Consider the following 8,814-nt stretch of genomic DNA (forward strand, 5'->3'; position numbering starts at 1 on the left):
CATACTTAGTATATTCCAACGTACTAATGCATACTTTTTGCCTACATCATCTCATAATGTAGGGGTTGAGGTTGAAGATCCTAATAGTCCACGTAACTAGTAGGCGTTGCTATTCGAAGGTGTTGTAGTGAGTCCTCATTGACCGAGGACTAGTTTCAAGTTACTTACTATTTTCCTGCCAAAAGACTTTTGCTTATGTTGTGTATTGAGGGTGAGCTAAGGACATGTCTTAGCCCTCGCTCATACTCATGTTTAGAAGCATCTAGTTGGACATATGTTTGAGTTTATGTTGTCATAAGATATTTTCATACTTCTATTCATGTTTTAGACTCTTTTATGATGTTTTCGCTTTTATATTTTACCTTATGTATGCTTATGATATGTATAAGAGGCTTGGTTGGAGCCCTTCGGGGTTTTGATCGCTGTGTTATGACTAGGCCCTAGGTCGGGTCATGACAACCAATGTTTCTTCTCAATTCTAAGTGATTTCAATCAGGGTGTGTGTGGATTGATCCATGGGTTATTTTCACCCATGGAATTCTAAAATTTCTCTAAGTTTTTCCTTCAATTTTCAATGCTTATGAACCCTAGTTTTTATAAATTGCATTAGGCTATTTCAATTTTGTTTTGAATTGTTATCAATGATTATACTAAGATTATTTAAGCATGAATTGCATGATTTTAAGTTGAATAATGAATACCCATGCATAAATCTATTTCCAAATTATGATTATGAAGTAAACGATGATTTTCATGAGTAGATCATGAGTTTAATGATTTTCAAGGAATGTTCTATGATTTAAAGTTAAGATTATAATTTTTATGATGAAGTTTTGATGATGATCAAGTTTTGATTAAAGATAGTTATTATGGTGTAATAATTACAATTCTCACACAATCATGTTTAAAATGGTGATAAGGACAATTCTCACCGAAGTTATGAATTCCTATGAATCACTAAAGCCAATGAGCTACTCCTAATATGTTTTGTAAAGATGTATTGATAGGAAGTTACTATCTTTCCATGTGATGTTTATGATCATGTTTTAATGAATTTCATGGGATATTGACTAAGAACTGAGAGGACTTCTAGGTGGGGTTCGTTATGGTAATGCAACTAGTTACCCAAGGGAATCCTAGTAGCAATCTAAAGTCCCAAACTACGTTGCCGACATAGGATTGCCTTAATGACCTTGCTAGTGGATCCACATATAGCACAGTAAAGTTGAGTTGAGTACCATGATGGAGTATACCTTGGCAAGGTAGCCTTCCTATTTTTGATAAGGGTTACATCGGATTCTATGTTATAGCTTGCATGGTCTTAAAGGTCTTATCCCACACAAGTTAAATGTTAAGTTATGAGATCTTACTACAAAGTTTCATGCTGCATTTACCATAAGCTTTCATGTGTCTGAATTTCTTTTAAACTCTCATTCATGTTCTTTGTGTTGGTCATGCATTTTATGTCATATTGCTCACATCCCATTCCTTATTGATGCATATCTCACATACCTAGTACCTTTTATGTACTAACACATATTTTGCCTATATTGTCTTATAATGTAAGGTGGACTTCGATCATCTGATTCTTGGCTAGAGTGCTTAGATATCAAAGAGTTGGTGAGTCCTCACTCTATCGAGGACATGACTTTCATTTTCATTATTTACTTGAATTTTCTTCATATTACTTGGGTGAGCTAGGAGCTTGTCCTAAGCTCCCATCAAATATTAGTCTAGAGGCATGTTTAGACGCTTTGTGATGTAGTTCAGTTGGATATCTATTGAGTTTTCTATCCCTTAGACCCATTCCCTTGAGTTGTTACTTCTGCTTACTTCACTATGTTTCTTTACCTTATGTATACAATGTACGTAATCTTGGGCACATTTATATGCCCATGTTCCTTGTTTTGCCCATATTTAGCAGTTGTTTTGAGAATATTTTGGAAGCATAATTATGTGTTTTATATTTTGGAAGAAGTTGTTCAGTGAATGCAAGATTTTGGAGAAAATTCATTGCTCGAAAGAAAACAATGGAAAGTAGTACAAGTTGAACGGGAGAAGAAGCAAGAAAAATTAGACAATCTGGGTTGGGGCATGCCTCTAGCGTGCTGCCCCAGTGCTTGAACTATAGAAGATCATTTCTGGCGCACTGCTGGCGCTTCACACCACGGCATAAACAACTAAAGGTTAATCTTTGCCCACTACTGGCGTGATGTGCTAGAGGGGAAACTACTGAGGATAAACTTTGGAACGATCCTGGCATGCCACACCACTAAAGCCCCAAAGTTTTCTGATTCTTATTCTAGGTTTGTGTCCAATTAGGAAAAGAGTGTTATTTGAAAAACCCTATAAATAGACCCTTAGGCATTTCTAGAAGGGCTTCTCATAAGTTTTGAAAGAGCATAGAGATGAGAACACACGCACTTTAGATTTCCTTCTTCCTCTTCTTTCTTTCAAAGATTAAAGTGTATAAAAATATGTACTTTTTGTTTTCATTGAACATGAGTAGCTAAGCTCCATTATTCACAGACTAATGTTATGAAGTTATGACGTAATATAATCTGATGTTTGGTCGATGATGGGTTGTTAATTCTAATTACTCCTGCATTTTCATTTTTATTAGTATTTTAATATTTGGCCAGGATTAGAATAAATATATTGTCTGCCTTGAATTTGGAAGAGGACAAGGGGATAGAACAAAAAATGTAGGAAACATATTCATGCTAGTGTAACTTAGGGTGATTCATATAAAGGATGCCAATGACATATACCTATGTACCATGTTTGGTTAAGAAATAGAAAGATAGCTTAATGCATTTTTATTGATTTATTCCTATGCCCGCTCAATGATGTAGCTAGGTTTTCAATAATGATAGGAAATTAAAGGTAGGAAGATAATAATTGTATTAGCAACCCTATAAATTAGTAATTAAATAACCCATCGGAGAGTAGAAATGAAGAATATTATGCTTGACTTTCTCTTATGCTACAACCCTGGAATTTCTCATGATTTGATTAACCTACCTAACTAGTGCATTATTTTTAATAGTAGCAATCTTTCTTATATAGAAAGTAATAGTAGACTTATCTCAATCTCTTACAATACACACAATTGGTATAGTTCATTAAAAAGAAATAAGTAGTCTTACTAAAGTCTTTATAGGTTTGATATCCGGCTTGAAAGAGACACTCTACTACTTGTGAGACTGTGTACACTTGCGAGTGCATTTTGGATGCAACATATTTTTGGCGCCATAGCCAGGGAGTTTAAATTAGGAAATTTATTCATTTTGAAGTTTCTATATTAATTGAGCTAGTGTTGAAAACTTGATATTAGCTATGAATTTTTGCAGGTAACTCAGGCAATACACTGGACAAAAATAGGAAACTTGTACAGCCATTATCTGAGCCTGAACTATTCTTCGATTAACAAAAGTGAAGAGCGGCTTCACAATACCCAATACAAAAACTCAATCTGAAGGATTATCAAGATTTGCCAGAAGTGGTACCTATAGAGATAGCAGTGAAGACAGTGTGTGATGTGGCAGTCCCACTAATAAAAAATATCATTTCCAACATTCAGAAACCACCGTCTGGAGGTAGATTTAAGCTGAAATAGAATATGGTGCAATTGTTGCATACTAACAGGCAATTTACTGGTTGACGAACAAAGATCCCCAGGCATACTTCCAAAACTTTTTGGAAATCAGCGATACTTACACGCCAATTTGGCATCTCCTGACTATGTGAGGCTAACATTATTCCCCTTTTTTTTGTAAGGGGAATCAAAGAGGTGGTTGAAGTCGGAACCACCAAATTTTATTACTACGTGAAAAGACTTGGCTGGTTAATTTCTAATCAGTTCTTTCCTTTTGGAAAGACAGCAAAGTTGAGAAGTGAAATCCTAAGCTTTAAACAAAAATATGGAGAGAATATATATCAAGCTTGGGATATGTTTAAATCTCTACTCGTCATTTTTCCTCACCATCATTAAGCTAATGAGGTGTTAGTCCATACCTTCATTGAAGAATTGGAACCCAACACCAAAATTCTTCTTGACTCTACTGCAGGTGGAGAGGCATTGGAGAAAACCTATGATGAGCTATACACATTGGTTAATCGCATATCGTAGGGAAATATTGAGTAGAACAAGGGGAACTCCGACCTGTGGTCCAGAAACAACTAGGAATACTAGAAGTTGATACTACCCTTGAGTGCAGAGATTGCATCAATGCAGAATATGGTGTCCACACATTTTAATAATTTGGCTTTGGGACAGCTACAGGTGTTCGTAAATATTGTTAAGCAGCAACTAATGTGCTGTGATGTCTGTGGGAGTAGTGACCATGTAGCAGAATACTATGAATCTAATCCTGAGTCTATGAACTTTGTGAGTAATGCACCAAGTGGTAGGGGTAACCAAATTTATGAAAATATTTACAACCCAAATTGGAGAACCACCCGAACTTTTCATGGGGTGGAAATCAGCATCAATGGAAGACGCAATTTACCCAACAAAGTGGTGAGCAACAGTGCAATAATCAAGGACAAGGTAACTAGAGCTTAGGAAAATCAGAAAATATGAGTGTAGAGGACATGTTGACATAGATCATGACTGACCAAGCTAAGTTTGCTACAGATGCTCATCAAAAATAGTTAGCTACTCAGAATTTAGAAAATAGTTGGGTTAGTTAGCAAGTGCCCAAAACTCAAACCATCAAGGTGGTTTTGTAGGAAACACTGACCCAAACCCAAAACAGGTGAATGCAGTGATTACCCGTAGTGGTCTCCTACTAACTGAATTAACTTCCCAAATTAAATCGGCTAAGGTGAAAGGTAATGGACATGTTGGTGAAGAAGATGAATGCAACAAGCCAAAGGTAGATGAAGAACCAAAAATAAAACCTCTTCCTCTATTCCCACAAAAGTTCAAAAAGAAGGAGGAGGAGTGCTTTACGAAGCATCAACTTGCTGAAATAGGTACAAATTAACTTAATTTTGATTGATGTCTTGTAGGGTATCCCTAAGTTTGAGAAGTATGTCAAAGACATTGTGGACAAAAAGAGCAAGTTGGTTGAGTATGAGACATTGGCACATACTAAGGAGAGTAGTTCCAGAATTTTGAATAAAATTGAGCTGCCAACCAAGCATAAAGATCTAGGGAGTTTTGCGGTATAGGTTACTATTGGAAGATGTGTGAATGCAAAAATATTATAGGACTTAGTTTCAAGTATCAACTTGATACCAACATCTATGTTCAACAAACTGGCTTGGTGAATCTGAAGCCTGCCACCATTTTTTTGCAACTGGCAAACCGCTTAGTGACTAGACCGGATTGGAATCATTGAAGATGTTAGTCTAGGTGGGATCACTCATTTTCCCTGTGTACTTTGTCATCCTAGACATTCATCCAGATATGGAAGTCTCTTTCATTTTGGGATGCTCACTCTTTGCAATAAGAGGGGCATTAATAGATGTAGCAGCTGGATGGCTCACAATGAAAGCTTAAGATGAGGTGGAAGTATTTGATGTGTATAACACATTAAAATTGCCTGTTATGTATGAAGATTTATCTATAATGGTGGTGATTAATGAAGCGAAGGCAGAGAAATGCGTGGAATCAAGGGATCCTAAAGAGAAATTGTTAATCGGTCAAGACATAGTGGGTGATATGCTAGCACAAGAAAGGTGGACCATTGAATAAAGTGCTGGGTCCTACACCCAAACCTTCAATTGAGGAAGCTCCTAAACTAGAATTGAAACCACTTCTATCTCATCTCAAGTATGCATTCCTTTGTCCTAATGATATTTTATCGGTAATCCTTTCGACGTCTTTATCTAATATGCAAGTTACTGTAGCTTTGGATGTGCTAAGACTAAGAAAGAAAGCTATGGGCTGGAAAATGGTTGATCTACATAGGATTAGTCCAGCCTTGTGTAGGTGCAAGATCTTCACAGAGGAAAGGTACAAACCAGTTGCACAACCTCAGCGTATACTGAATCCAGTGATGAAGGATGTGGTGGGAAAAAAGGTCATTAAGTGGCTGGATTCAGGCATCATGTACCCCATCTCAGATACCAAATGTGTGAGTCCGGTCTAGTGTGTGCCTAAAAAAAGAGGGATGACTGTGACTACAAATGATAATAATGAGTTAATCCTCACTAAAATAGTCACTTGATCATTTTTTATCATTTTCGATCATTCTCGTTCCAGTGCGTTGGGGATTTTGTAGGAACATTCTGGAACCCTTTCTTATCTTAAAAGCTTTGTAAATTTCACATAAATGTTATTATTTCTTGCATTTTTGAAATATTCTAGGGCTTGAATTTGGGTGGGATTATTTGAGCTCTTCCAGTGCTTGGAATATGTCCATTTTTGGGACACAAGTTCCTTGAGTTATTTGGGATATTATGATAGAGTTTTTTTTTGATTTTGTACGTGGTTCCCAATGTCGAGTTTTGACCCAATTTTAGTTCCATTTTTAATCATAGCAATATCGGTATCGTTGGCCTAATTTTGATGTATTCTTCGATAATTTGATAGAGTGGCGTCATTTAAAGGTAGCCCAAAAAGGAAAGACTAAAGTTTAGCAGTTCGGGTGTGGTTCCAACTTCGAGGTAAGTTATGGCTTACTCTTGTTAGACTTGGCTTGGTTGGAATTATTATATTTTAAGTGGTAACGTGTGATTAGGTTGGTGATTTAGGTGTTGATATCCTATTTTACAATTTGGAACCAAACATCATCATTTGGACTAGTTTGGGTTTTGCATTGGAGCCTTAGTCTAGGTGATATTGTGGCATGCTTGCACCGCTTAGCATCCTTAGAACTCGCTCCTAGGTGATTTGGACTTAGGATGTCGTAATTTGACTTGTTTGGCTTCGTTTTCCACTTATTATGAATTTTTTCTTATGCTTGTATTTGATTGCCTTTGATATTAAAATGTTGGGCCCTAGGTCGTACTCTTGGTACACCAGAGTCTCCGAATAGTCATTTGGTGCCCTTGGAAGGATTTTTACTTGGCTTGAGGAATATATGATTTCGACATATTACTTGCATTGATTTTCCTAGCCGGTTTTAAAACTCTTTTTAATAAAGAACAAAATGATGAGATTCAGACTTTTGGTTGAAAAATAAGAGTAAGGATTTTATTAAGGAAATAACGATGATATTTTATTGTGGAATTTCTCATTGAAAAGCTCAATGTGTGAATTTCGGGCGGCCCACTAATACATATTTTGGGTTATTACTATTATTAATACTATTATCATTGAGAAGCTTGAGGTGTGGATTCCAGGTGGCCACATATTTGGGTTATTATTATTATCATTATTATTATTATTGAGAAGCGTGACGTGTCCGGGTGCCACATGATACTTTTGAGAGAGTATTAGCCTATATCTTTTATATAGATGCATTTCTCTGATATTTTGTGGGTTGAGATTATTAATATGACTACTTGTTTGGTTGGCGGTTACTTGTTTATCGTATGATTCTCCCCGTACCCTTTTTTTCCATAACTGTAGTTTTGTGCTTCTCTCTTATTATTAGTTTTATCATCGTGATGCTTAATATATATTTATTTTTTTCGATCTATATCAACATATGATGCCTTCTGAGTGCCCCATGTTTTGATACTTATACTGCACTTTTGCATCTTTTTGATGTAGCTCCTAGTTCGAGCCACCCCAACGCACGTCTGATCATCCTTAGAGGTGCCAGATTCAGATTGTGGTAAGCTCCTAGCATTCTGAGACTTGCTACTTTTCCTCTTTTGTATTGACTTATACTTGTACTTTTAGATAGTCATATATGTATTGTACATATGTATATTGTCACCTTTTGTACTTAGTAGCTCCTATAGAGGTGACACCAGGTCCGGGGATTGGTCTAGTGTCAGTATGTCATTTATTTTTGTCATTATCGGGCCTTTTATATATATTATGTATCCCATTTACATATTTATACCTTGGCCCAACTGTTCTTTTTTTATATTTTTCTTTCTTCGATTTTCTTATGTTATTAATTATTTAATTAGATTGAGATTTTACTTCTGTTTGACTTAGTTTTGGATTGCCTACTCGGGGGTTGTAGTAGGCGCCATCATGAGCCAGATTCGGGTCATAACAGAGTGGTACCTAGACTAGTATTCAGGGTATAATCAAATCCCAATTACACCTGAGTATCAGGAAAAGACTACATTCACTTGTCCATATAGAACATATGCCTTCAAGCGTATACCATTCAGATTGTGCAATGCCTTTGCAACTTTTTAAAGGTATATGATGTCAATCTTTCAGGACATGGTCAAGGAGTTTATGGAGATTTTTATGGATGACTTCTTACTCTTTAGGGAATCTTTTGATTTGTGCTTGTGGAACCTGGATAAGGTGTTAGCAAGGTGTGAAGAGACAAATCTTGTCCTAAACTGGGAAAAATGTCATTTTCCAATAAAGGAGGAGATTGTATTGGGTCACAAAGTGTCAAAACAGGGGCCGAAAGTAGACAAAGCCAAGATAGAGGTGATTAAGAAGCTACCTCCCACGATTTCAGTAAAAGGAGTCTGCATCTTCTTAGGTCATGCGGGGTTCTATAGAAGATTCATTCAGGTTTTTTTGAAAATAGCCAGATCCATGTGTAGTCTGTTGGAGAAGGAAGTGAAATACACAGAAGCTCCAATCTTGATTACTTCCAATTGGGGGATACCTTTTGAGATTATGTATGACGCTAGTGATGTATTAGTAGGGGCAGTCTTGTAGTCGAGAAAATAGAAGATCTTACACTCTTTTTACTATGCAAGCCAGACTCTTGATTT

At 36.4% G+C, this 8,814-nt stretch overlaps 1 non-coding gene across 1 annotated transcript; it reads right to left on the reverse strand.

Moving 5' to 3' along the window:
• Positions 1–3,886: 3,886 nt before the first annotated feature.
• LOC129893650 (small nucleolar RNA R71) lies at positions 3,887–3,993 on the reverse strand. Its single transcript, XR_008767539.1, has one exon. It is a non-coding gene; the product is annotated as a small nucleolar RNA R71 (small nucleolar RNA).
• Positions 3,994–8,814: the final 4,821 nt, after the last annotated feature.

This window comes from Solanum dulcamara, chromosome 6 (assembly GCF_947179165.1).
Source record: "Solanum dulcamara chromosome 6, daSolDulc1.2, whole genome shotgun sequence".
NCBI classification, from domain to species: Eukaryota; Viridiplantae; Streptophyta; class Magnoliopsida; order Solanales; family Solanaceae; genus Solanum; species Solanum dulcamara.